Source organism: Pristiophorus japonicus, chromosome 8 (assembly GCF_044704955.1).
Source record: "Pristiophorus japonicus isolate sPriJap1 chromosome 8, sPriJap1.hap1, whole genome shotgun sequence".
Classification (NCBI taxonomy): domain Eukaryota; kingdom Metazoa; phylum Chordata; class Chondrichthyes; family Pristiophoridae; genus Pristiophorus; species Pristiophorus japonicus.
Window position 1 is genome coordinate 170,639,712 of NC_091984.1, and position 26,691 is coordinate 170,666,402.

At 46.2% G+C, this 26,691-nt stretch overlaps 14 non-coding genes across 14 annotated transcripts; all 14 read right to left on the reverse strand.

The window, feature by feature from the left end:
• Nucleotides 1-410: 410 nt before the first annotated feature.
• trnal-uag (transfer RNA leucine (anticodon UAG)) lies at nucleotides 411-492 on the reverse strand. Its single transcript has one exon. It is a non-coding gene; the product is annotated as a tRNA-Leu (tRNA).
• A 1,846-nt stretch (nucleotides 493-2,338) lies between these two features.
• trnal-uag (transfer RNA leucine (anticodon UAG)) lies at nucleotides 2,339-2,420 on the reverse strand. The gene has a single exon. It is a non-coding gene; the product is annotated as a tRNA-Leu (tRNA).
• Nucleotides 2,421-4,266: 1,846 nt separating this feature from the next.
• On the reverse strand, nucleotides 4,267-4,348 carry trnal-uag (transfer RNA leucine (anticodon UAG)). The gene has a single exon. It is a non-coding gene; the product is annotated as a tRNA-Leu (tRNA).
• A 1,846-nt stretch (nucleotides 4,349-6,194) lies between these two features.
• trnal-uag (transfer RNA leucine (anticodon UAG)) lies at nucleotides 6,195-6,276 on the reverse strand. Its single transcript has one exon. It is a non-coding gene; the product is annotated as a tRNA-Leu (tRNA).
• A 1,846-nt stretch (nucleotides 6,277-8,122) lies between these two features.
• On the reverse strand, nucleotides 8,123-8,204 carry trnal-uag (transfer RNA leucine (anticodon UAG)). Its single transcript has one exon. It is a non-coding gene; the product is annotated as a tRNA-Leu (tRNA).
• A 1,846-nt stretch (nucleotides 8,205-10,050) lies between these two features.
• On the reverse strand, nucleotides 10,051-10,132 carry trnal-uag (transfer RNA leucine (anticodon UAG)). The gene has a single exon. It is a non-coding gene; the product is annotated as a tRNA-Leu (tRNA).
• Nucleotides 10,133-11,978: 1,846 nt separating this feature from the next.
• On the reverse strand, nucleotides 11,979-12,060 carry trnal-uag (transfer RNA leucine (anticodon UAG)). Its single transcript has one exon. It is a non-coding gene; the product is annotated as a tRNA-Leu (tRNA).
• Nucleotides 12,061-13,906: 1,846 nt separating this feature from the next.
• trnal-uag (transfer RNA leucine (anticodon UAG)) lies at nucleotides 13,907-13,988 on the reverse strand. The gene has a single exon. It is a non-coding gene; the product is annotated as a tRNA-Leu (tRNA).
• Nucleotides 13,989-15,834: 1,846 nt separating this feature from the next.
• Nucleotides 15,835-15,916, reverse strand: trnal-uag (transfer RNA leucine (anticodon UAG)). The gene has a single exon. It is a non-coding gene; the product is annotated as a tRNA-Leu (tRNA).
• A 1,847-nt stretch (nucleotides 15,917-17,763) lies between these two features.
• Nucleotides 17,764-17,845, reverse strand: trnal-uag (transfer RNA leucine (anticodon UAG)). The gene has a single exon. It is a non-coding gene; the product is annotated as a tRNA-Leu (tRNA).
• Nucleotides 17,846-19,692: 1,847 nt separating this feature from the next.
• Nucleotides 19,693-19,774, reverse strand: trnal-uag (transfer RNA leucine (anticodon UAG)). The gene has a single exon. It is a non-coding gene; the product is annotated as a tRNA-Leu (tRNA).
• A 1,847-nt stretch (nucleotides 19,775-21,621) lies between these two features.
• trnal-uag (transfer RNA leucine (anticodon UAG)) lies at nucleotides 21,622-21,703 on the reverse strand. Its single transcript has one exon. It is a non-coding gene; the product is annotated as a tRNA-Leu (tRNA).
• A 1,846-nt stretch (nucleotides 21,704-23,549) lies between these two features.
• On the reverse strand, nucleotides 23,550-23,631 carry trnal-uag (transfer RNA leucine (anticodon UAG)). The gene has a single exon. It is a non-coding gene; the product is annotated as a tRNA-Leu (tRNA).
• Nucleotides 23,632-25,478: 1,847 nt separating this feature from the next.
• Nucleotides 25,479-25,560, reverse strand: trnal-uag (transfer RNA leucine (anticodon UAG)). Its single transcript has one exon. It is a non-coding gene; the product is annotated as a tRNA-Leu (tRNA).
• Between the last annotated feature and the right edge of the window lie 1,131 nt (nucleotides 25,561-26,691).

Below are 26,691 nucleotides of genomic sequence, written 5' to 3' on the forward strand. Positions count from 1 at the left end.
ATGAATATTGGTTGAATTGTAGAGATAATGAACTTAATGACTAGCACTGCCTGATAAGACACGCAGTAAGAATGAATGGGAGTTTGTGTGAAGTTGAAACACATTTTTCTGGAGCTGCTGTGCCCAGTTGTCAGGATGGCTGAGTGGAGTAAGGTGCCAGAATCAAGGACTGTTAATCCTTACCTGATCAAAGGTTGGCGAATTCTGGTCCTTTTCTTGGGCCATGGGTTGCACTCCCACCTCTGACATGTCATTTTTACCCACACAAATGCAGCCAGCGTCAAAATGCTTTCAATTTGCAAGTGGCCACGTCAAACACCTCAACGGTATTCAACAAACTCAAGGCACTGCTCACAGAGCGACTTGCTTTCCCCTCACCAAAATTGGCAAATATTACACGCCACAAATTCTGGCAGCGGTGGGATTCGAACCCACGCCTCCGAAGAGATTGGAGCCTAAATCCAGCGCCTTAGACCACTCGGCCACGCTACCACTGAAAGGTGCTCCCGTTTTGAAAGCAATGACGAGTGAGTGAGCTGTGAATTTGCCTTGCGAAAGGTTAGAATAAAGGAAATTAAAGTCGTCGACGGTAAATTCTCGATAACCGATTTTGCAATACACAGGTCGGAGGAACCGAAATGTCCACAGGACACTACCAGTAATTAGATGCATGTTGGAACAAACTAGTTATAACTTCCATTCAATATTTATTCCTATATCAACATCACTGAAAAAACCGGATTATCTGGTCATGATCATATTGCTGTTTGTGGGATCTTGCTGTGCGCAAATTTGCTGGCGCCTTTTCTACATTATAACAGTGCCTCCACTTTACAAATACTTCATTGGCTGTAAAGCGCTTTGTAGGTCCTGAGCTCGTGAAATGAACGATTGTGCTGCTGCTCAGTTAGTGTGCGGAATTTGGAGCACATTTTTCTCACCTTGCTCTGCCCGTTGTCAGGCTGGCCGAGTGGTATAAGGTGCCAGACTCAAGGACTATAATCTTTGCCTTACCGAAGGTTGCTGTATTCTGGTCCCTTTCTAGGTGCGTGGGTTGGAATCCCACTTCTGACATTACCTTTTTATCCACACAAATGCAGCAAGCTTCAAAAAAGCCTGCTCAACTGGCCTTCAATTTGCAAGTGGCCACCTCGCACACCTCAACGGTATCGCCGTTATCCGACAAACTGAAGGACCCACCACTCACAAACCAACTTTTCTTCCTCTCTAAACTTATCACAACCTCACGCTCTTCTCGGGGATAAGGCTTCAAATCACGCTTCTCCTTTCAACCCTTTGCCACACGAAAAAGCAGCACACTCAGAGCATTACATTGTTACCCTCCCGCGTTGCTGAATTCCACATTGTTTTCTTGTACTGTGGCTTTCAACCCCGGTGGTGTTTCTCAGAACAGGGCAGCAGAGTCAAAGAATGGGACTTCTTCCACACAAAGGCTTCTGAATTGTGCTCTGTTACTCAGAGAATGACTTCCACTGTTACTTCTGACATTAACATTTTGCCAGAGCCAAGCGAATCAGGCACCAACACGTAAAAGTTGCCACAATCGATGCCTTTGTGGACTGAGCCTTTCAGGTGGCAACGCTCAGACTGATGCTTCAGGCCAAGGGCACAATAGCTGCAGAGCACCTTGTTTCCCGTCACAGAGCTGGGAGATCCTGGTGACTTTCTGGGGCGCAGGACTCCAAATAGCACTTGCCACATCAATGTATTGTGTGAATTGAAAAAGCCCGCGAATGAGAGACTGAAATGTCCTGCTTGGAACTACTGTTGGATTGTGCTTTGTTGTTGAAGGGCTTGCGTTTGAACGTCAGCTCTGCTGCTTATGTTTTGTCAGGCTGAGCAAGCAGAATTGTAGGATGTTACCCGCTAGATTGGAAAATGCGAGTTGTTGGGAGATATCTGTGCGTATGAATATTGGTTGAATTGTAGAGATAATGAACTTAATGACTAGCACTGCCTGATAAGACACGCAGTAAGAATGAATGGGAGTTTGTGTGAAGTTGAAACACATTTTTCTGGAGCTGCTGTGCCCAGTTGTCAGGATGGCTGAGTGGAGTAAGGTGCCAGAATCAAGGACTGTTAATCCTTACCTGATCAAAGGTTGGCGAATTCTGGTCCTTTTCTTGGGCCATGGGTTGCACTCCCACCTCTGACATGTCATTTTTACCCACACAAATGCAGCCAGCGTCAAAATGCTTTCAATTTGCAAGTGGCCACGTCAAACACCTCAACGGTATTCAACAAACTCAAGGCACTGCTCACAGAGCGACTTGCTTTCCCCTCACCAAAATTGGCAAATATTACACGCCACAAATTCTGGCAGCGGTGGGATTCGAACCCACGCCTCCGAAGAGATTGGAGCCTAAATCCAGCGCCTTAGACCACTCGGCCACGCTACCACTGAAAGCTGCTCCCGTTTTGAAAGCAATGACGAGTGAGTGAGCTGTGAATTTGCCTTGCGAAAGGTTAGAATAAAGGAAATTAAAGTCGTCGACGGTAAATTCTCGATAACCGATTTTGCAATACACAGGTCGGAGGAACCGAAATGTCCACAGGACACTACCAGTAATTAGATGCATGTTGGAACAAACTAGTTATAACTTCCATTCAATATTTATTCCTATATCAACATCACTGAAAAAACCGGATTATCTGGTCATGATCATATTGCTGTTTGTGGGATCTTGCTGTGCGCAAATTTGCTGGCGCCTTTTCTACATTATAACAGTGCCTCCACTTTACAAATACTTCATTGGCTGTAAAGCGCTTTGTAGGTCCTGAGCTCGTGAAATGAACGATTGTGCTGCTGCTCAGTTAGTGTGCGGAATTTGGAGCACATTTTTCTCACCTTGCTCTGCCCGTTGTCAGGCTGGCCGAGTGGTATAAGGTGCCAGACTCAAGGACTATAATCTTTGCCTTACCGAAGGTTGCTGTATTCTGGTCCCTTTCTAGGTGCGTGGGTTGGAATCCCACTTCTGACATTACCTTTTTATCCACACAAATGCAGCAAGCTTCAAAAAAGCCTGCTCAACTGGCCTTCAATTTGCAAGTGGCCACCTCGCACACCTCAACGGTATCGCCGTTATCCGACAAACTGAAGGACCCACCACTCACAAACCAACTTTTCTTCCTCTCTAAACTTATCACAACCTCACGCTCTTCTCGGGGATAAGGCTTCAAATCACGCTTCTCCTTTCAACCCTTTGCCACACGAAAAAGCAGCACACTCAGAGCATTACATTGTTACCCTCCCGCGTTGCTGAATTCCACATTGTTTTCTTGTACTGTGGCTTTCAACCCCGGTGGTGTTTCTCAGAACAGGGCAGCAGAGTCAAAGAATGGGACTTCTTCCACACAAAGGCTTCTGAATTGTGCTCTGTTACTCAGAGAATGACTTCCACTGTTACTTCTGACATTAACATTTTGCCAGAGCCAAGCGAATCAGGCACCAACACGTAAAAGTTGCCACAATCGATGCCTTTGTGGACTGAGCCTTTCAGGTGGCAACGCTCAGACTGATGCTTCAGGCCAAGGGCACAATAGCTGCAGAGCACCTTGTTTCCCGTCACAGAGCTGGGAGATCCTGGTGACTTTCTGGGGCGCAGGACTCCAAATAGCACTTGCCACATCAATGTATTGTGTGAATTGAAAAAGCCCGCGAATGAGAGACTGAAATGTCCTGCTTGGAACTACTGTTGGATTGTGCTTTGTTGTTGAAGGGCTTGCGTTTGAACGTCAGCTCTGCTGCTTATGTTTTGTCAGGCTGAGCAAGCAGAATTGTAGGATGTTACCCGCTAGATTGGAAAATGCGAGTTGTTGGGAGATATCTGTGCGTATGAATATTGGTTGAATTGTAGAGATAATGAACTTAATGACTAGCACTGCCTGATAAGACACGCAGTAAGAATGAATGGGAGTTTGTGTGAAGTTGAAACACATTTTTCTGGAGCTGCTGTGCCCAGTTGTCAGGATGGCTGAGTGGAGTAAGGTGCCAGAATCAAGGACTGTTAATCCTTACCTGATCAAAGGTTGGCGAATTCTGGTCCTTTTCTTGGGCCATGGGTTGCACTCCCACCTCTGACATGTCATTTTTACCCACACAAATGCAGCCAGCGTCAAAATGCTTTCAATTTGCAAGTGGCCACGTCAAACACCTCAACGGTATTCAACAAACTCAAGGCACTGCTCACAGAGCGACTTGCTTTCCCCTCACCAAAATTGGCAAATATTACACGCCACAAATTCTGGCAGCGGTGGGATTCGAACCCACGCCTCCGAAGAGATTGGAGCCTAAATCCAGCGCCTTAGACCACTCGGCCACGCTACCACTGAAAGCTGCTCCCGTTTTGAAAGCAATGACGAGTGAGTGAGCTGTGAATTTGCCTTGCGAAAGGTTAGAATAAAGGAAATTAAAGTCGTCGACGGTAAATTCTCGATAACCGATTTTGCAATACACAGGTCGGAGGAACCGAAATGTCCACAGGACACTACCAGTAATTAGATGCATGTTGGAACAAACTAGTTATAACTTCCATTCAATATTTATTCCTATATCAACATCACTGAAAAAACCGGATTATCTGGTCATGATCATATTGCTGTTTGTGGGATCTTGCTGTGCGCAAATTTGCTGTCGCCTTTTCTACATTATAACAGTGCCTCCACTTTACAAATACTTCATTGGCTGTAAAGCGCTTTGTAGGTCCTGAGCTCGTGAAATGAACGATTGTGCTGCTGCTCAGTTAGTGTGCGGAATTTGGAGCACATTTTTCTCACCTTGCTCTGCCCGTTGTCAGGCTGGCCGAGTGGTATAAGGTGCCAGACTCAAGGACTATAATCTTTGCCTTACCGAAGGTTGCTGTATTCTGGTCCCTTTCTAGGTGCGTGGGTTGGAATCCCACTTCTGACATTACCTTTTTATCCACACAAATGCAGCAAGCTTCAAAAAAGCCTGCTCAACTGGCCTTCAATTTGCAAGTGGCCACCTCGCACACCTCAACGGTATCGCCGTTATCCGACAAACTGAAGGACCCACCACTCACAAACCAACTTTTCTTCCTCTCTAAACTTATCACAACCTCACGCTCTTCTCGGGGATAAGGCTTCAAATCACGCTTCTCCTTTCAACCCTTTGCCACACGAAAAAGCAGCACACTCAGAGCATTACATTGTTACCCTCCCGCGTTGCTGAATTCCACATTGTTTTCTTGTACTGTGGCTTTCAACCCCGGTGGTGTTTCTCAGAACAGGGCAGCAGAGTCAAAGAATGGGACTTCTTCCACACAAAGGCTTCTGAATTGTGCTCTGTTACTCAGAGAATGACTTCCACTGTTACTTCTGACATTAACATTTTGCCAGAGCCAAGCGAATCAGGCACCAACACGTAAAAGTTGCCACAATCGATGCCTTTGTGGACTGAGCCTTTCAGGTGGCAACGCTCAGACTGATGCTTCAGGCCAAGGGCACAATAGCTGCAGAGCACCTTGTTTCCCGTCACAGAGCTGGGAGATCCTGGTGACTTTCTGGGGCGCAGGACTCCAAATAGCACTTGCCACATCAATGTATTGTGTGAATTGAAAAAGCCCGCGAATGAGAGACTGAAATGTCCTGCTTGGAACTACTGTTGGATTGTGCTTTGTTGTTGAAGGGCTTGCGTTTGAACGTCAGCTCTGCTGCTTATGTTTTGTCAGGCTGAGCAAGCAGAATTGTAGGATGTTACCCGCTAGATTGGAAAATGCGAGTTGTTGGGAGATATCTGTGCGTATGAATATTGGTTGAATTGTAGAGATAATGAACTTAATGACTAGCACTGCCTGATAAGACACGCAGTAAGAATGAATGGGAGTTTGTGTGAAGTTGAAACACATTTTTCTGGAGCTGCTGTGCCCAGTTGTCAGGATGGCTGAGTGGAGTAAGGTGCCAGAATCAAGGACTGTTAATCCTTACCTGATCAAAGGTTGGCGAATTCTGGTCCTTTTCTTGGGCCATGGGTTGCACTCCCACCTCTGACATGTCATTTTTACCCACACAAATGCAGCCAGCGTCAAAATGCTTTCAATTTGCAAGTGGCCACGTCAAACACCTCAACGGTATTCAACAAACTCAAGGCACTGCTCACAGAGCGACTTGCTTTCCCCTCACCAAAATTGGCAAATATTACACGCCACAAATTCTGGCAGCGGTGGGATTCGAACCCACGCCTCCGAAGAGATTGGAGCCTAAATCCAGCGCCTTAGACCACTCGGCCACGCTACCACTGAAAGCTGCTCCCGTTTTGAAAGCAATGACGAGTGAGTGAGCTGTGAATTTGCCTTGCGAAAGGTTAGAATAAAGGAAATTAAAGTCGTCGACGGTAAATTCTCGATAACCGATTTTGCAATACACAGGTCGGAGGAACCGAAATGTCCACAGGACACTACCAGTAATTAGATGCATGTTGGAACAAACTAGTTATAACTTCCATTCAATATTTATTCCTATATCAACATCACTGAAAAAACCGGATTATCTGGTCATGATCATATTGCTGTTTGTGGGATCTTGCTGTGCGCAAATTTGCTGTCGCCTTTTCTACATTATAACAGTGCCTCCACTTTACAAATACTTCATTGGCTGTAAAGCGCTTTGTAGGTCCTGAGCTCGTGAAATGAACGATTGTGCTGCTGCTCAGTTAGTGTGCGGAATTTGGAGCACATTTTTCTCACCTTGCTCTGCCCGTTGTCAGGCTGGCCGAGTGGTATAAGGTGCCAGACTCAAGGACTATAATCTTTGCCTTACCGAAGGTTGCTGTATTCTGGTCCCTTTCTAGGTGCGTGGGTTGGAATCCCACTTCTGACATTACCTTTTTATCCACACAAATGCAGCAAGCTTCAAAAAAGCCTGCTCAACTGGCCTTCAATTTGCAAGTGGCCACCTCGCACACCTCAACGGTATCGCCGTTATCCGACAAACTGAAGGACCCACCACTCACAAACCAACTTTTCTTCCTCTCTAAACTTATCACAACCTCACGCTCTTCTCGGGGATAAGGCTTCAAATCACGCTTCTCCTTTCAACCCTTTGCCACACGAAAAAGCAGCACACTCAGAGCATTACATTGTTACCCTCCCGCGTTGCTGAATTCCACATTGTTTTCTTGTACTGTGGCTTTCAACCCCGGTGGTGTTTCTCAGAACAGGGCAGCAGAGTCAAAGAATGGGACTTCTTCCACACAAAGGCTTCTGAATTGTGCTCTGTTACTCAGAGAATGACTTCCACTGTTACTTCTGACATTAACATTTTGCCAGAGCCAAGCGAATCAGGCACCAACACGTAAAAGTTGCCACAATCGATGCCTTTGTGGACTGAGCCTTTCAGGTGGCAACGCTCAGACTGATGCTTCAGGCCAAGGGCACAATAGCTGCAGAGCACCTTGTTTCCCGTCACAGAGCTGGGAGATCCTGGTGACTTTCTGGGGCGCAGGACTCCAAATAGCACTTGCCACATCAATGTATTGTGTGAATTGAAAAAGCCCGCGAATGAGAGACTGAAATGTCCTGCTTGGAACTACTGTTGGATTGTGCTTTGTTGTTGAAGGGCTTGCGTTTGAACGTCAGCTCTGCTGCTTATGTTTTGTCAGGCTGAGCAAGCAGAATTGTAGGATGTTACCCGCTAGATTGGAAAATGCGAGTTGTTGGGAGATATCTGTGCGTATGAATATTGGTTGAATTGTAGAGATAATGAACTTAATGACTAGCACTGCCTGATAAGACACGCAGTAAGAATGAATGGGAGTTTGTGTGAAGTTGAAACACATTTTTCTGGAGCTGCTGTGCCCAGTTGTCAGGATGGCTGAGTGGAGTAAGGTGCCAGAATCAAGGACTGTTAATCCTTACCTGATCAAAGGTTGGCGAATTCTGGTCCTTTTCTTGGGCCATGGGTTGCACTCCCACCTCTGACATGTCATTTTTACCCACACAAATGCAGCCAGCGTCAAAATGCTTTCAATTTGCAAGTGGCCACGTCAAACACCTCAACGGTATTCAACAAACTCAAGGCACTGCTCACAGAGCGACTTGCTTTCCCCTCACCAAAATTGGCAAATATTACACGCCACAAATTCTGGCAGCGGTGGGATTCGAACCCACGCCTCCGAAGAGATTGGAGCCTAAATCCAGCGCCTTAGACCACTCGGCCACGCTACCACTGAAAGCTGCTCCCGTTTTGAAAGCAATGACGAGTGAGTGAGCTGTGAATTTGCCTTGCGAAAGGTTAGAATAAAGGAAATTAAAGTCGTCGACGGTAAATTCTCGATAACCGATTTTGCAATACACAGGTCGGAGGAACCGAAATGTCCACAGGACACTACCAGTAATTAGATGCATGTTGGAACAAACTAGTTATAACTTCCATTCAATATTTATTCCTATATCAACATCACTGAAAAAACCGGATTATCTGGTCATGATCATATTGCTGTTTGTGGGATCTTGCTGTGCGCAAATTTGCTGTCGCCTTTTCTACATTATAACAGTGCCTCCACTTTACAAATACTTCATTGGCTGTAAAGCGCTTTGTAGGTCCTGAGCTCGTGAAATGAACGATTGTGCTGCTGCTCAGTTAGTGTGCGGAATTTGGAGCACATTTTTCTCACCTTGCTCTGCCCGTTGTCAGGCTGGCCGAGTGGTATAAGGTGCCAGACTCAAGGACTATAATCTTTGCCTTACCGAAGGTTGCTGTATTCTGGTCCCTTTCTAGGTGCGTGGGTTGGAATCCCACTTCTGACATTACCTTTTTATCCACACAAATGCAGCAAGCTTCAAAAAAGCCTGCTCAACTGGCCTTCAATTTGCAAGTGGCCACCTCGCACACCTCAACGGTATCGCCGTTATCCGACAAACTGAAGGACCCACCACTCACAAACCAACTTTTCTTCCTCTCTAAACTTATCACAACCTCACGCTCTTCTCGGGGATAAGGCTTCAAATCACGCTTCTCCTTTCAACCCTTTGCCACACGAAAAAGCAGCACACTCAGAGCATTACATTGTTACCCTCCCGCGTTGCTGAATTCCACATTGTTTTCTTGTACTGTGGCTTTCAACCCCGGTGGTGTTTCTCAGAACAGGGCAGCAGAGTCAAAGAATGGGACTTCTTCCACACAAAGGCTTCTGAATTGTGCTCTGTTACTCAGAGAATGACTTCCACTGTTACTTCTGACATTAACATTTTGCCAGAGCCAAGCGAATCAGGCACCAACACGTAAAAGTTGCCACAATCGATGCCTTTGTGGACTGAGCCTTTCAGGTGGCAACGCTCAGACTGATGCTTCAGGCCAAGGGCACAATAGCTGCAGAGCACCTTGTTTCCCGTCACAGAGCTGGGAGATCCTGGTGACTTTCTGGGGCGCAGGACTCCAAATAGCACTTGCCACATCAATGTATTGTGTGAATTGAAAAAGCCCGCGAATGAGAGACTGAAATGTCCTGCTTGGAACTACTGTTGGATTGTGCTTTGTTGTTGAAGGGCTTGCGTTTGAACGTCAGCTCTGCTGCTTATGTTTTGTCAGGCTGAGCAAGCAGAATTGTAGGATGTTACCCGCTAGATTGGAAAATGCGAGTTGTTGGGAGATATCTGTGCGTATGAATATTGGTTGAATTGTAGAGATAATGAACTTAATGACTAGCACTGCCTGATAAGACACGCAGTAAGAATGAATGGGAGTTTGTGTGAAGTTGAAACACATTTTTCTGGAGCTGCTGTGCCCAGTTGTCAGGATGGCTGAGTGGAGTAAGGTGCCAGAATCAAGGACTGTTAATCCTTACCTGATCAAAGGTTGGCGAATTCTGGTCCTTTTCTTGGGCCATGGGTTGCACTCCCACCTCTGACATGTCATTTTTACCCACACAAATGCAGCCAGCGTCAAAATGCTTTCAATTTGCAAGTGGCCACGTCAAACACCTCAACGGTATTCAACAAACTCAAGGCACTGCTCACAGAGCGACTTGCTTTCCCCTCACCAAAATTGGCAAATATTACACGCCACAAATTCTGGCAGCGGTGGGATTCGAACCCACGCCTCCGAAGAGATTGGAGCCTAAATCCAGCGCCTTAGACCACTCGGCCACGCTACCACTGAAAGCTGCTCCCGTTTTGAAAGCAATGACGAGTGAGTGAGCTGTGAATTTGCCTTGCGAAAGGTTAGAATAAAGGAAATTAAAGTCGTCGACGGTAAATTCTCGATAACCGATTTTGCAATACACAGGTCGGAGGAACCGAAATGTCCACAGGACACTACCAGTAATTAGATGCATGTTGGAACAAACTAGTTATAACTTCCATTCAATATTTATTCCTATATCAACATCACTGAAAAAACCGGATTATCTGGTCATGATCATATTGCTGTTTGTGGGATCTTGCTGTGCGCAAATTTGCTGTCGCCTTTTCTACATTATAACAGTGCCTCCACTTTACAAATACTTCATTGGCTGTAAAGCGCTTTGTAGGTCCTGAGCTCGTGAAATGAACGATTGTGCTGCTGCTCAGTTAGTGTGCGGAATTTGGAGCACATTTTTCTCACCTTGCTCTGCCCGTTGTCAGGCTGGCCGAGTGGTATAAGGTGCCAGACTCAAGGACTATAATCTTTGCCTTACCGAAGGTTGCTGTATTCTGGTCCCTTTCTAGGTGCGTGGGTTGGAATCCCACTTCTGACATTACCTTTTTATCCACACAAATGCAGCAAGCTTCAAAAAAGCCTGCTCAACTGGCCTTCAATTTGCAAGTGGCCACCTCGCACACCTCAACGGTATCGCCGTTATCCGACAAACTGAAGGACCCACCACTCACAAACCAACTTTTCTTCCTCTCTAAACTTATCACAACCTCACGCTCTTCTCGGGGATAAGGCTTCAAATCACGCTTCTCCTTTCAACCCTTTGCCACACGAAAAAGCAGCACACTCAGAGCATTACATTGTTACCCTCCCGCGTTGCTGAATTCCACATTGTTTTCTTGTACTGTGGCTTTCAACCCCGGTGGTGTTTCTCAGAACAGGGCAGCAGAGTCAAAGAATGGGACTTCTTCCACACAAAGGCTTCTGAATTGTGCTCTGTTACTCAGAGAATGACTTCCACTGTTACTTCTGACATTAACATTTTGCCAGAGCCAAGCGAATCAGGCACCAACACGTAAAAGTTGCCACAATCGATGCCTTTGTGGACTGAGCCTTTCAGGTGGCAACGCTCAGACTGATGCTTCAGGCCAAGGGCACAATAGCTGCAGAGCACCTTGTTTCCCGTCACAGAGCTGGGAGATCCTGGTGACTTTCTGGGGCGCAGGACTCCAAATAGCACTTGCCACATCAATGTATTGTGTGAATTGAAAAAGCCCGCGAATGAGAGACTGAAATGTCCTGCTTGGAACTACTGTTGGATTGTGCTTTGTTGTTGAAGGGCTTGCGTTTGAACGTCAGCTCTGCTGCTTATGTTTTGTCAGGCTGAGCAAGCAGAATTGTAGGATGTTACCCGCTAGATTGGAAAATGCGAGTTGTTGGGAGATATCTGTGCGTATGAATATTGGTTGAATTGTAGAGATAATGAACTTAATGACTAGCACTGCCTGATAAGACACGCAGTAAGAATGAATGGGAGTTTGTGTGAAGTTGAAACACATTTTTCTGGAGCTGCTGTGCCCAGTTGTCAGGATGGCTGAGTGGAGTAAGGTGCCAGAATCAAGGACTGTTAATCCTTACCTGATCAAAGGTTGGCGAATTCTGGTCCTTTTCTTGGGCCATGGGTTGCACTCCCACCTCTGACATGTCATTTTTACCCACACAAATGCAGCCAGCGTCAAAATGCTTTCAATTTGCAAGTGGCCACGTCAAACACCTCAACGGTATTCAACAAACTCAAGGCACTGCTCACAGAGCGACTTGCTTTCCCCTCACCAAAATTGGCAAATATTACACGCCACAAATTCTGGCAGCGGTGGGATTCGAACCCACGCCTCCGAAGAGATTGGAGCCTAAATCCAGCGCCTTAGACCACTCGGCCACGCTACCACTGAAAGCTGCTCCCGTTTTGAAAGCAATGACGAGTGAGTGAGCTGTGAATTTGCCTTGCGAAAGGTTAGAATAAAGGAAATTAAAGTCGTCGACGGTAAATTCTCGATAACCGATTTTGCAATACACAGGTCGGAGGAACCGAAATGTCCACAGGACACTACCAGTAATTAGATGCATGTTGGAACAAACTAGTTATAACTTCCATTCAATATTTATTCCTATATCAACATCACTGAAAAAACCGGATTATCTGGTCATGATCATATTGCTGTTTGTGGGATCTTGCTGTGCGCAAATTTGCTGTCGCCTTTTCTACATTATAACAGTGCCTCCACTTTACAAATACTTCATTGGCTGTAAAGCGCTTTGTAGGTCCTGAGCTCGTGAAATGAACGATTGTGCTGCTGCTCAGTTAGTGTGCGGAATTTGGAGCACATTTTTCTCACCTTGCTCTGCCCGTTGTCAGGCTGGCCGAGTGGTATAAGGTGCCAGACTCAAGGACTATAATCTTTGCCTTACCGAAGGTTGCTGTATTCTGGTCCCTTTCTAGGTGCGTGGGTTGGAATCCCACTTCTGACATTACCTTTTTATCCACACAAATGCAGCAAGCTTCAAAAAAGCCTGCTCAACTGGCCTTCAATTTGCAAGTGGCCACCTCGCACACCTCAACGGTATCGCCGTTATCCGACAAACTGAAGGACCCACCACTCACAAACCAACTTTTCTTCCTCTCTAAACTTATCACAACCTCACGCTCTTCTCGGGGATAAGGCTTCAAATCACGCTTCTCCTTTCAACCCTTTGCCACACGAAAAAGCAGCACACTCAGAGCATTACATTGTTACCCTCCCGCGTTGCTGAATTCCACATTGTTTTCTTGTACTGTGGCTTTCAACCCCGGTGGTGTTTCTCAGAACAGGGCAGCAGAGTCAAAGAATGGGACTTCTTCCACACAAAGGCTTCTGAATTGTGCTCTGTTACTCAGAGAATGACTTCCACTGTTACTTCTGACATTAACATTTTGCCAGAGCCAAGCGAATCAGGCACCAACACGTAAAAGTTGCCACAATCGATGCCTTTGTGGACTGAGCCTTTCAGGTGGCAACGCTCAGACTGATGCTTCAGGCCAAGGGCACAATAGCTGCAGAGCACCTTGTTTCCCGTCACAGAGCTGGGAGATCCTGGTGACTTTCTGGGGCGCAGGACTCCAAATAGCACTTGCCACATCAATGTATTGTGTGAATTGAAAAAGCCCGCGAATGAGAGACTGAAATGTCCTGCTTGGAACTACTGTTGGATTGTGCTTTGTTGTTGAAGGGCTTGCGTTTGAACGTCAGCTCTGCTGCTTATGTTTTGTCAGGCTGAGCAAGCAGAATTGTAGGATGTTACCCGCTAGATTGGAAAATGCGAGTTGTTGGGAGATATCTGTGCGTATGAATATTGGTTGAATTGTAGAGATAATGAACTTAATGACTAGCACTGCCTGATAAGACACGCAGTAAGAATGAATGGGAGTTTGTGTGAAGTTGAAACACATTTTTCTGGAGCTGCTGTGCCCAGTTGTCAGGATGGCTGAGTGGAGTAAGGTGCCAGAATCAAGGACTGTTAATCCTTACCTGATCAAAGGTTGGCGAATTCTGGTCCTTTTCTTGGGCCATGGGTTGCACTCCCACCTCTGACATGTCATTTTTACCCACACAAATGCAGCCAGCGTCAAAATGCTTTCAATTTGCAAGTGGCCACGTCAAACACCTCAACGGTATTCAACAAACTCAAGGCACTGCTCACAGAGCGACTTGCTTTCCCCTCACCAAAATTGGCAAATATTACACGCCACAAATTCTGGCAGCGGTGGGATTCGAACCCACGCCTCCGAAGAAATTGGAGCCTAAATCCAGCGCCTTAGACCACTCGGCCACGCTACCACTGAAAGCTGCTCCCGTTTTGAAAGCAATGACGAGTGAGTGAGCTGTGAATTTGCCTTGCGAAAGGTTAGAATAAAGGAAATTAAAGTCGTCGACGGTAAATTCTCGATAACCGATTTTGCAATACACAGGTCGGAGGAACCGAAATGTCCACAGGACACTACCAGTAATTAGATGCATGTTGGAACAAACTAGTTATAACTTCCATTCAATATTTATTCCTATATCAACATCACTGAAAAAACCGGATTATCTGGTCATGATCATATTGCTGTTTGTGGGATCTTGCTGTGCGCAAATTTGCTGTCGCCTTTTCTACATTATAACAGTGCCTCCACTTTACAAATACTTCATTGGCTGTAAAGCGCTTTGTAGGTCCTGAGCTCGTGAAATGAACGATTGTGCTGCTGCTCAGTTAGTGTGCGGAATTTGGAGCACATTTTTCTCACCTTGCTCTGCCCGTTGTCAGGCTGGCCGAGTGGTATAAGGTGCCAGACTCAAGGACTATAATCTTTGCCTTACCGAAGGTTGCTGTATTCTGGTCCCTTTCTAGGTGCGTGGGTTGGAATCCCACTTCTGACATTACCTTTTTATCCACACAAATGCAGCAAGCTTCAAAAAAGCCTGCTCAACTGGCCTTCAATTTGCAAGTGGCCACCTCGCACACCTCAACGGTATCGCCGTTATCCGACAAACTGAAGGACCCACCACTCACAAACCAACTTTTCTTCCTCTCTAAACTTATCACAACCTCACGCTCTTCTCGGGGATAAGGCTTCAAATCACGCTTCTCCTTTCAACCCTTTGCCACACGAAAAAGCAGCACACTCAGAGCATTACATTGTTACCCTCCCGCGTTGCTGAATTCCACATTGTTTTCTTGTACTGTGGCTTTCAACCCCGGTGGTGTTTCTCAGAACAGGGCAGCAGAGTCAAAGAATGGGACTTCTTCCACACAAAGGCTTCTGAATTGTGCTCTGTTACTCAGAGAATGACTTCCACTGTTACTTCTGACATTAACATTTTGCCAGAGCCAAGCGAATCAGGCACCAACACGTAAAAGTTGCCACAATCGATGCCTTTGTGGACTGAGCCTTTCAGGTGGCAACGCTCAGACTGATGCTTCAGGCCAAGGGCACAATAGCTGCAGAGCACCTTGTTTCCCGTCACAGAGCTGGGAGATCCTGGTGACTTTCTGGGGCGCAGGACTCCAAATAGCACTTGCCACATCAATGTATTGTGTGAATTGAAAAAGCCCGCGAATGAGAGACTGAAATGTCCTGCTTGGAACTACTGTTGGATTGTGCTTTGTTGTTGAAGGGCTTGCGTTTGAACGTCAGCTCTGCTGCTTATGTTTTGTCAGGCTGAGCAAGCAGAATTGTAGGATGTTACCCGCTAGATTGGAAAATGCGAGTTGTTGGGAGATATCTGTGCGTATGAATATTGGTTGAATTGTAGAGATAATGAACTTAATGACTAGCACTGCCTGATAAGACACGCAGTAAGAATGAATGGGAGTTTGTGTGAAGTTGAAACACATTTTTCTGGAGCTGCTGTGCCCAGTTGTCAGGATGGCTGAGTGGAGTAAGGTGCCAGAATCAAGGACTGTTAATCCTTACCTGACCAAAGGTTGGCGAATTCTGGTCCTTTTCTTGGGCCATGGGTTGCACTCCCACCTCTGACATGTCATTTTTACCCACACAAATGCAGCCAGCGTCAAAAGGCTTTCAATTTGCAAGTGGCCACGTCAAACACCTCAACGGTATTCAGCAAACTCAAGGCACTGCTCACAGAGCGACTTGCTTTCCCCTCACCAAAATTGGCAAATATTACACGCCACAAATTCTGGCAGCGGTGGGATTCGAACCCACGCCTCCGAAGAGATTGGAGCCTAAATCCAGCACCTTAGACCACTCGGCCACGCTACCACTTAAAGCTGCTTCCGTTTTGAAAGCAATGACGAGTGAGTGAGCTGTGAATTTGCCTTGCGAAAGGTTAGAATAAAGGAAATTAAAGTCGTCGACGGTAAATTCTCGATAACCGATTTTGCAATACACAGGTCGGAGGAACCGAAATGTCCACAGGACACTACCAGTAATTAGATGCATGTTGGAACAAACTAGTTATAACTTCCATTCAATATTTATTCCTATATCAACATCACTGAAAAAACCGGATTATCTGGTCATGATCATATTGCTGTTTGTGGGATCTTGCTGTGCGCAAATTTGCTGGCGCCTTTTCTACATTATAACAGTGCCTCCACTTTACAAATACTTCATTGGCTGTAAAGCGCTTTGGGAGGTCCTGAGCTCGTGAAATGAACGATTGTGATGCTGCTCAGTTAGTGTGCGGAATTTGGAGCACATTTTTCTCACCTTGCTCTGCCCGTTGTCAGGCTGGCCGAGTGGTATAAGGTGCCAGACTCAAGGACTATAATCTTTGCCTTACCGAAGGTTGCTGTATTCTGGTCCCTTTCTAGGTGCGTGGGTTGGAATCCCACTTCTGACATTACCTTTTTATCCACACAAATGCAGCAAGCTTCAAAAAAGCCTGCTCAACTGGCCTTCAATTTGCAAGTGGCCACCTCGCACACCTCAACGGTATCGCCGTTATCCGACAAACTGAAGGACCCACCACTCACAAACCAACTTTTCTTCCTCTCTAAACTTATCACAACCTCACGCTCTTCTCGGGGATAAGGCTTCAAATCACGCTTCTCCTTTCAACCCTTTGCCACACGAAAAAGCAGCACACTCAGAGCATTACATTGTTACCCTCCCGCGTTGCTGAATTCCACATTGTTTTCTTGTACTGTGGCTTTCAACCCCGGTGGTGTTTCTCAGAACAGGGCAGCAGAGTCAAAGAATGGGACTTCTTCCACACAAAGGCTTCTGAATTGTGCTCTGTTACTCAGAGAATGACTTCCACTGTTACTTCTGACATTAACATTTTGCCAGAGCCAAGCGAATCAGGCACCAACACGTAAAAGTTGCCACAATCGATGCCTTTGTGGACTGAGCCTTTCAGGTGGCAACGCTCAGACTGATGCTTCAGGCCAAGGGCACAATAGCTGCAGAGCACCTTGTTTCCCGTCACAGAGCTGGGAGATCCTGGTGACTTTCTGGGGCGCAGGACTCCAAATAGCACTTGCCACATCAATGTATTGTGTGAATTGAAAAAGCCCGCGAATGAGAGACTGAAATGTCCTGCTTGGAACTACTGTTGGATTGTGCTTTGTTGTTGAAGGGCTTGCGTTTGAACGTCAGCTCTGCTGCTTATGTTTTGTCAGGCTGAGCAAGCAGAATTGTAGGATGTTACCCGCTAGATTGGAAAATGCGAGTTGTTGGGAGATATCTGTGCGTATGAATATTGGTTGAATTGTAGAGATAATGAACTTAATGACTAGCACTGCCTGATAAGACACGCAGTAAGAATGAATGGGAGTTTGTGTGAAGTTGAAACACATTTTTCTGGAGCTGCTGTGCCCAGTTGTCAGGATGGCTGAGTGGAGTAAGGTGCCAGAATCAAGGACTGTTAATCCTTACCTGATCAAAGGTTGGCGAATTCTGGTCCTTTTCTTGGGCCATGGGTTGCACTCCCACCTCTGACATGTCATTTTTACCCACACAAATGCAGCCAGCGTCAAAATGCTTTCAATTTGCAAGTGGCCACGTCAAACACCTCAACGGTATTCAACAAACTCAAGGCACTGCTCACAGAGCGACTTGCTTTCCCCTCACCAAAATTGGCAAATATTACACGCCACAAATTCTGGCAGCGGTGGGATTCGAACCCACGCCTCCGAAGAGATTGGAGCCTAAATCCAGCGCCTTAGACCACTCGGCCACGCTACCACTGAAAGCTATTCCCGTTTTGAAAGCAATGACGAGTGAGTGAGCTGTGAATTTGCCTTGCGAAAGGTTAGAATAAAGGAAATTAAAGTCGTCGACGGTAAATTCTCGATAACCGATTTTGCAATACACAGGTCGGAGGAACCGAAATGTCCACAGGACACTACCAGTAATTAGATGCATGTTGGAACAAACTAGTTATAACTTCCATTCAATATTTATTCCTATATCAACATCACTGAAAAAACCGGATTATCTGGTCATGATCATATTGCTGTTTGTGGGATCTTGCTGTGCGCAAATTTGCTGGCGCCTTTTCTACATTATAACAGTGCCTCCACTTTACAAATACTTCATTGGCTGTAAAGCGCTTTGGGAGGTCCTGAGCTCGTGAAATGAACGATTGTGATGCTGCTCAGTTAGTGTGCGGAATTTGGAGCACATTTTTCTCACCTTGCTCTGCCCGTTGTCAGGCTGGCCGAGTGGTATAAGGTGCCAGACTCAAGGACTATAATCTTTGCCTTACCGAAGGTTGCTGTATTCTGGTCCCTTTCTAGGTGCGTGGGTTGGAATCCCACTTCTGACATTACCTTTTTATCCACACAAATGCAGCAAGCTTCAAAAAAGCCTGCTCAACTGGCCTTCAATTTGCAAGTGGCCACCTCGCACACCTCAACGGTATCGCCGTTATCCGACAAACTGAAGGACCCACCACTCACAAACCAACTTTTCTTCCTCTCTAAACTTATCACAACCTCACGCTCTTCTCGGGGATAAGGCTTCAAATCACGCTTCTCCTTTCAACGCTTTGCCACACGAAAAAGCAGCACACTCAGAGCATTACATTGTTACCCTCCCGCGTTGCTGAATTCCACATTGTTTTCTTGTACTGTGGCTTTCAACCCCGGTGGTGTTTCTCAGAACAGGGCAGCAGAGTCAAAGAATGGGACTTCTTCCACACAAAGGCTTCTGAATTGTGCTCTGTTACTCAGAGAATGACTTCCACTGTTACTTCTGACATTAACATTTTGCCAGAGCCAAGCGAATCAGGCACCAACACGTAAAAGTTGCCACAATCGATGCCTTTGTGGACTGAGCCTTTCAGGTGGCAACGCTCAGACTGATGCTTCAGGCCAAGGGCACAATAGCTGCAGAGCACCTTGTTTCCCGTCACAGAGCTGGGAGATCCTGGTGACTTTCTGGGGCGCAGGACTCCAAATAGCACTTGCCACATCAATGTATTGTGTGAATTGAAAAAGCCCGCGAATGAGAGACTGAAATGTCCTGCTTGGAACTACTGTTGGATTGTGCTTTGTTGTTGAAGGGCTTGCGTTTGAACGTCAGCTCTGCTGCTTATGTTTTGTCAGGCTGAGCAAGCAGAATTGTAGGATGTTACCCGCTAGATTGGAAAATGCGAGTTGTTGGGAGATATCTGTGCGTATGAATATTGGTTGAATTGTAGAGATAATGAACTTAATGACTAGCACTGCCTGATAAGACACGCAGTAAGAATGAATGGGAGTTTGTGTGAAGTTGAAACACATTTTTCTGGAGCTGCTGTGCCCAGTTGTCAGGATGGCTGAGTGGAGTAAGGTGCCAGAATCAAGGACTGTTAATCCTTACCTGATCAAAGGTTGGCGAATTCTGGTCCTTTTCTTGGGCCATGGGTTGCACTCCCACCTCTGACATGTCATTTTTACCCACACAAATGCAGCCAGCGTCAAAATGCTTTCAATTTGCAAGTGGCCACGTCAAACACCTCAACGGTATTCAACAAACTCAAGGCACTGCTCACAGAGCGACTTGCTTTCCCCTCACCAAAATTGGCAAATATTACACGCCACAAATTCTGGCAGCGGTGGGATTCGAACCCACGCCTCCGAAGAAATTGGAGCCTAAATCCAGCGCCTTAGACCACTCGGCCACGCTACCACTGAAAGCTGCTCCCGTTTTGAAAGCAATGACGAGTGAGTGAGCTGTGAATTTGCCTTGCGAAAGGTTAGAATAAAGGAAATTAAAGTCGTCGACGGTAAATTCTCGATAACCGATTTTGCAATACACAGGTCGGAGGAACCTAAATGTCCACAGGACACTACCAGTAATTAGATGCATGTTGGAACAAACTAGTTATAACTTCCATTCAATATTTATTCCTATATCAACATCACTGAAAAAACCGGATTATCTGGTCATGATCATATTGCTGTTTGTGGGATCTTGCTGTGCGCAAATTTGCTGTCGCCTTTTCTACATTATAACAGTGCCTCCACTTTACAAATACTTCATTGGCTGTAAAGCGCTTTGGGAGGTCCTGAGCTCGTGAAATGAACGATTGTGATGCTGCTCAGTTAGTGTGCGGAATTTGGAGCACATTTTTCTCACCTTGCTCTGCCCGTTGTCAGGCTGGCCGAGTGGTATAAGGTGCCAGACTCAAGGACTATAATCTTTGCCTTACCGAAGGTTGCTGTATTCTGGTCCCTTTCTAGGTGCGTGGGTTGGAATCCCACTTCTGACATTACCTTTTTATCCACACAAATGCAGCAAGCTTCAAAAAAGCCTGCTCAACTGGCCTTCAATTTGCAAGTGGCCACCTCGCACACCTCAACGGTATCGCCGTTATCCGACAAACTGAAGGACCCACCACTCACAAACCAACTTTTCTTCCTCTCTAAACTTATCACAACCTCACGCTCTTCTCGGGGATAAGGCTTCAAATCACGCTTCTCCTTTCAACCCTTTGCCACACGAAAAAGCAGCACACTCAGAGCATTACATTGTTACCCTCCCGCGTTGCTGAATTCCACATTGTTTTCTTGTACTGTGGCTTTCAACCCCGGTGGTGTTTCTCAGAACAGGGCAGCAGAGTCAAAGAATGGGACTTCTTCCACACAAAGGCTTCTGAATTGTGCTCTGTTACTCAGAGAATGACTTCCACTGTTACTTCTGACATTAACATTTTGCCAGAGCCAAGCGAATCAGGCACCAACACGTAAAAGTTGCCACAATCGATGCCTTTGTGGACTGAGCCTTTCAGGTGGCAACGCTCAGACTGATGCTTCAGGCCAAGGGCACAATAGCTGCAGAGCACCTTGTTTCCCGTCACAGAGCTGGGAGATCCTGGTGACTTTCTGGGGCGCAGGACTCCAAATAGCACTTGCCACATCAATGTATTGTGTGAATTGAAAAAGCCCGCGAATGAGAGACTGAAATGTCCTGCTTGGAACTACTGTTGGATTGTGCTTTGTTGTTGAAGGGCTTGCGTTTGAACGTCAGCTCTGCTGCTTATGTTTTGTCAGGCTGAGCAAGCAGAATTGTAGGATGTTACCCGCTAGATTGGAAAATGCGAGTTGTTGGGAGATATCTGTGCGTATGAATATTGGTTGAATTGTAGAGATAATGAACTTAATGACTAGCACTGCCTGATAAGACACGCAGTAAGAATGAATGGGAGTTTGTGTGAAGTTGAAACACATTTTTCTGGAGCTGCTGTGCCCAGTTGTCAGGATGGCTGAGTGGAGTAAGGTGCCAGAATCAAGGACTGTTAATCCTTACCTGATCAAAGGTTGGCGAATTCTGGTCCTTTTCTTGGGCCATGGGTTGCACTCCCACCTCTGACATGTCATTTTTACCCACACAAATGCAGCCAGCGTCAAAATGCTTTCAATTTGCAAGTGGCCACGTCAAACACCTCAACGGTATTCAACAAACTCAAGGCACTGCTCACAGAGCGACTTGCTTTCCCCTCACCAAAATTGGCAAATATTACACGCCACAAATTCTGGCAGCGGTGGGATTCGAACCCACGCCTCCGAAGAAATTGGAGCCTAAATCCAGCGCCTTAGACCACTCGGCCACGCTACCACTGAAAGCTGCTCCCGTTTTGAAAGCAATGACGAGTGAGTGAGCTGTGAATTTGCCTTGCGAAAGGTTAGAATAAAGGAAATTAAAGTCGTCGACGGTAAATTCTCGATAACCGATTTTGCAATACACAGGTCGGAGGAACCTAAATGTCCACAGGACACTACCAGTAATTAGATGCATGTTGGAACAAACTAGTTATAACTTCCATTCAATATTTATTCCTATATCAACATCACTGAAAAAACCGGATTATCTGGTCATGATCATATTGCTGTTTGTGGGATCTTGCTGTGCGCAAATTTGCTGTCGCCTTTTCTACATTATAACAGTGCCTCCACTTTACAAATACTTCATTGGCTGTAAAGCGCTTTGTAGGTCCTGAGCTCGTGAAATGAACGATTGTGCTGCTGCTCAGTTAGTGTGCGGAATTTGGAGCACATTTTTCTCACCTTGCTCTGCCCGTTGTCAGGCTGGCCGAGTGGTATAAGGTGCCAGACTCAAGGACTATAATCTTTGCCTTACCGAAGGTTGCTGTATTCTGGTCCCTTTCTAGGTGCGTGGGTTGGAATCCCACTTCTGACATTACCTTTTTATCCACACAAATGCAGCAAGCTTCAAAAAAGCCTGCTCAACTGGCCTTCAATTTGCAAGTGGCCACCTCGCACACCTCAACGGTATCGCCGTTATCCGACAAACTGAAGGACCCACCACTCACAAACCAACTTTTCTTCCTCTCTAAACTTATCACAACCTCACGCTCTTCTCGGGGATAAGGCTTCAAATCACGCTTCTCCTTTCAACCCTTTGCCACACGAAAAAGCAGCACACTCAGAGCATTACATTGTTACCCTCCCGCGTTGCTGAATTCCACATTGTTTTCTTGTACTGTGGCTTTCAACCCCGGTGGTGTTTCTCAGAACAGGGCAGCAGAGTCAAAGAATGGGACTTCTTCCACACAAAGGCTTCTGAATTGTGCTCTGTTACTCAGAGAATGACTTCCACTGTTACTTCTGACATTAACATTTTGCCAGAGCCAAGCGAATCAGGCACCAACACGTAAAAGTTGCCACAATCGATGCCTTTGTGGACTGAGCCTTTCAGGTGGCAACGCTCAGACTGATGCTTCAGGCCAAGGGCACAATAGCTGCAGAGCACCTTGTTTCCCGTCACAGAGCTGGGAGATCCTGGTGACTTTCTGGGGCGCAGGACTCCAAATAGCACTTGCCACATCAATGTATTGTGTGAATTGAAAAAGCCCGCGAATGAGAGACTGAAATGTCCTGCTTGGAACTACTGTTGGATTGTGCTTTGTTGTTGAAGGGCTTGCGTTTGAACGTCAGCTCTGCTGCTTATGTTTTGTCAGGCTGAGCAAGCAGAATTGTAGGATGTTACCCGCTAGATTGGAAAATGCGAGTTGTTGGGAGATATCTGTGCGTATGAATATTGGTTGAATTGTAGAGATAATGAACTTAATGACTAGCACTGCCTGATAAGACACGCAGTAAGAATGAATGGGAGTTTGTGTGAAGTTGAAACACATTTTTCTGGAGCTGCTGTGCCCAGTTGTCAGGATGGCTGAGTGGAGTAAGGTGCCAGAATCAAGGACTGTTAATCCTTACCTGACCAAAGGTTGGCGAATTCTGGTCCTTTTCTTGGGCCATGGGTTGCACTCCCACCTCTGACATGTCATTTTTACCCACACAAATGCAGCCAGCGTCAAAAGGCTTTCAATTTGCAAGTGGCCACGTCAAACACCTCAACGGTATTCAGCAAACTCAAGGCACTGCTCACAGAGCGACTTGCTTTCCCCTCACCAAAATTGGCAAATATTACACGCCACAAATTCTGGCAGCGGTGGGATTCGAACCCACGCCTCCGAAGAGATTGGAGCCTAAATCCAGCACCTTAGACCACTCGGCCACGCTACCACTTAAAGCTGCTTCCGTTTTGAAAGCAATGACGAGTGAGTGAGCTGTGAATTTGCCTTGCGAAAGGTTAGAATAAAGGAAATTAAAGTCGTCGACGGTAAATTCTCGATAACCGATTTTGCAATACACAGGTCGGAGGAACCGAAATGTCCACAGGACACTACCAGTAATTAGATGCATGTTGGAACAAACTAGTTATAACTTCCATTCAATATTTATTCCTATATCAACATCACTGAAAAAACCGGATTATCTGGTCATGATCATATTGCTGTTTGTGGGATCTTGCTGTGCGCAAATTTGCTGGCGCCTTTTCTACATTATAACAGTGCCTCCACTTTACAAATACTTCATTGGCTGTAAAGCGCTTTGGGAGGTCCTGAGCTCGTGAAATGAACGATTGTGATGCTGCTCAGTTAGTGTGCGGAATTTGGAGCACATTTTTCTCACCTTGCTCTGCCCGTTGTCAGGCTGGCCGAGTGGTATAAGGTGCCAGACTCAAGGACTATAATCTTTGCCTTACCGAAGGTTGCTGTATTCTGGTCCCTTTCTAGGTGCGTGGGTTGGAATCCCACTTCTGACATTACCTTTTTATCCACACAAATGCAGCAAGCTTCAAAAAAGCCTGCTCAACTGGCCTTCAATTTGCAAGTGGCCACCTCGCACACCTCAACGGTATCGCCGTTATCCGACAAACTGAAGGACCCACCACTCACAAACCAACTTTTCTTCCTCTCTAAACTTATCACAACCTCACGCTCTTCTCGGGGATAAGGCTTCAAATCACGCTTCTCCTTTCAACCCTTTGCCACACGAAAAAGCAGCACACTCAGAGCATTACATTGTTACCCTCCCGCGTTGCTGAATTCCACATTGTTTTCTTGTACTGTGGCTTTCAACCCCGGTGGTGTTTCTCAGAACAGGGCAGCAGAGTCAAAGAATGGGACTTCTTCCACACAAAGGCTTCTGAATTGTGCTCTGTTACTCAGAGAATGACTTCCACTGTTACTTCTGACATTAACATTTTGCCAGAGCCAAGCGAATCAGGCACCAACACGTAAAAGTTGCCACAATCGATGCCTTTGTGGACTGAGCCTTTCAGGTGGCAACGCTCAGACTGATGCTTCAGGCCAAGGGCACAATAGCTGCAGAGCACCTTGTTTCCCGTCACAGAGCTGGGAGATCCTGGTGACTTTCTGGGGCGCAGGACTCCAAATAGCACTTGCCACATCAATGTATTGTGTGAATTGAAAAAGCCCGCGAATGAGAGACTGAAATGTCCTGCTTGGAACTACTGTTGGATTGTGCTTTGTTGTTGAAGGGCTTGCGTTTGAACGTCAGCTCTGCTGCTTATGTTTTGTCAGGCTGAGCAAGCAGAATTGTAGGATGTTACCCGCTAGATTGGAAAATGCGAGTTGTTGGGAGATATCTGTGCGTATGAATATTGGTTGAATTGTAGAGATAATGAACTTAATGACTAGCACTGCCTGATAAGACACGCAGTAAGAATGAATGGGAGTTTGTGTGAAGTTGAAACACATTTTTCTGGAGCTGCTGTGCCCAGTTGTCAGGATGGCTGAGTGGAGTAAGGTGCCAGAATCAAGGACTGTTAATCCTTACCTGACCAAAGGTTGGCGAATTCTGGTCCTTTTCTTGGGCCATGGGTTGCACTCCCACCTCTGACATGTCATTTTTACCCACACAAATGCAGCCAGCGTCAAAAGGCTTTCAATTTGCAAGTGGCCACGTCAAACACCTCAACGGTATTCAACAAACTCAAGGCACTGCTCACAGAGCGACTTGCTTTCCCCTCACCAAAATTGGCAAATATTACACGCCACAAATTCTGGCAGCGGTGGGATTCGAACCCACGCCTCCGAAGAGATTGGAGCCTAAATCCAGCGCCTTAGACCACTCGGCCACGCTACCACTGAAAGCTGCTCCCGTTTTGAAAGCAATGACGAGTGAGTGAGCTGTGAATTTGCCTTGCGAAAGGTTAGAATAAAGGAAATTAAAGTCGTCGACGGTAAATTCTCGATAACCGATTTTGCAATACACAGGTCGGAGGAACCGAAATGTCCACAGGACACTACCAGTAATTAGATGCATTTTGGAACAAACTAGTTATAACTTCCATTCAATATTTATTCCTATATCAACATCACTGAAAAAAACGGATTATCTGGTCATGATCATATTGCTGTTTGTGGGATCTTGCTGTGCGCAAATTTGCTGGCGCCTTTTCTACATTATAACAGTGCCTCCACTTTACAAATACTTCATTGGCTGTAAAGCGCTTTGTAGGTCCTGAGCTCGTGAAATGAACGATTGTGCTGCTGCTCAGTTAGTGTGCGGAATTTGGAGCACATTTTTCTCACCTTGCTCTGCCCGTTGTCAGGCTGGCCGAGTGGTATAAGGTGCCAGACTCAAGGACTATAATCTTTGCCTTACCGAAGGTTGCTGTATTCTGGTCCCTTTCTAGGTGCGTGGGTTGGAATCCCACTTCTGACATTACCTTTTTATCCACACAAATGCAGCAAGCTTCAAAAAAGCCTGCTCAACTGGCCTTCAATTTGCAAGTGGCCACCTCGCACACCTCAACGGTATCGCCGTTATCCGACAAACTGAAGGACCCACCACTCACAAACCAACTTTTCTTCCTCTCTAAACTTATCACAACCTCACGCTCTTCTCGGGGATAAGGCTTCAAATCACGCTTCTCCTTTCAACCCTTTGCCACACGAAAAAGCAGCACACTCAGAGCATTACATTGTTACCCTCCCGCGTTGCTGAATTCCACATTGTTTTCTTGTACTGTGGCTTTCAACCCCGGTGGTGTTTCTCAGAACAGGGCAGCAGAGTCAAAGAATGGGACTTCTTCCACACAAAGGCTTCTGAATTGTGCTCTGTTACTCAGAGAATGACTTCCACTGTTACTTCTGACATTAACATTTTGCCAGAGCCAAGCGAATCAGGCACCAACACGTAAAAGTTGCCACAATCGATGCCTTTGTGGACTGAGCCTTTCAGGTGGCAACGCTCAGACTGATGCTTCAGGCC